We start from the raw sequence: 1,497 nt of genomic DNA, 5'->3' as shown, positions 1-1,497 counted from the left end.
ATAGGAGCCTGCCACGTGTCAATCACAGATACGTCCTCTACGGACCAATCGAGGCACGCCACGTGTCCACCCATGCGAAATGGGAAAACCGGCCAACAAGGCCCAATCCTGTCTAGAGGCCCGGTCAGCCCTAGGTTTACCCTAAACCTAGAGAGTGGCACGCTTCTCAAGACTATAAATACTTAATTAATCCTCATTAAAAGGGAGAATGAAGCAATCAAGCAATTGAGAGAGCAATGGATCAAGCAATTAATCTCACCTGAAGAACAGAGAAGAACAGAAACATTACGGAACACTAATAACCGGCTAATCTCGCTAACAAAGCAGATTACCTACATTAAACACTCTCACCTAGAGAGATCTGATTACTTTAATTTCCGTATTAATTACTCCTTAATCAGGTACTAACTTGATCGTTGGAGGCAGAGCTCTCAGGAGTCTCCGTTATTTTGCAGGTACAGGCGTCCGGTTCCAGTCTCGGAATTGTAACTCTCCCGCAGGACATCAGAAAACCCCGAAACAATAAGTAACTATATTATTAAGGCTATCGGTACCTTTTTCGTCAACCATGTGTATTATAAGTTAGCTTGTTTGAGTACTAGTCTGTTTTGATATGGTCCAACATCTCCCGTAAAAAGGGATTATAAAGGCAACACTCGGGCAACTATGTCTTATAGTTAGTGAAACTTGATAATACAAGATTGGGAATGTACTCCCATTATTAATGGGAAATAAGTCTTTGCTGTTAACAAGGCCTCTCGAAGAGGGAGATTGTGAAAATGCATGGTCATGCTAAGATGAATTTTGGATAATCATCTATACTTGACAATCGTACTCGGAAATTCGAGAAACACTTCTTGATGTAATAAGGATAATGATGAATCTTATCTTATAGTACCCGGCAATACACATATCGCATAGAGATTGAAAGTAATGGTAACGTTCGAACAAGTATATTATTCATAGAAGGTTCAGAATTAATTACGGAGCTAATTATTGAGTGAAGTCAAGTGATCGAAATGTCTAGCTAGAGGTCGCTTCTGATTAGTGAGATTAATCTAATTAATCTCACAGCTTGCTTTACGTAAGCAACCGAAGTAAACGTTTAAGCCGGAAGGCGTACATACATTGATAAATATAGTTTAGACTCGGACGTCGGATTTCGAGCTTAAACCGTCAAAATCGAGCGTCAAATGTTATGTTAATTCTAGGAATTGACTAAACGAAATTAAGTCAAACAAAAGGTCGTGCTAGCCTTGGAAGCCAAGCACGAGGCTTTGTCGGACCACGCAAGTGGGGGTAAGGACCAGAACACAAGGCACAACCCAAACCCACACACTAACGCCCATCGCAAGGCTCAGCACGCTGTTGGCCTTGCTAGCGGGCTACTGGTGCGCTGGCGAGCCATGCTGGCTAGCAATGCTAGTGTAGCGTGTTGAGCTTTAATTTGCTGACGAGGCTGGCAGGAGCCAGCGCCTAGCGAAGCAAGCGTGGGCT

The sequence above is a fragment of the Chenopodium quinoa genome, unplaced genomic scaffold (genome assembly GCF_001683475.1).
Source record: "Chenopodium quinoa cultivar QQ74 unplaced genomic scaffold, ASM168347v1, whole genome shotgun sequence".
NCBI lineage: Eukaryota > Viridiplantae > Streptophyta > Magnoliopsida > Caryophyllales > Amaranthaceae > Chenopodium > Chenopodium quinoa.
This window is presented reverse-complemented; position numbering follows the sequence as displayed.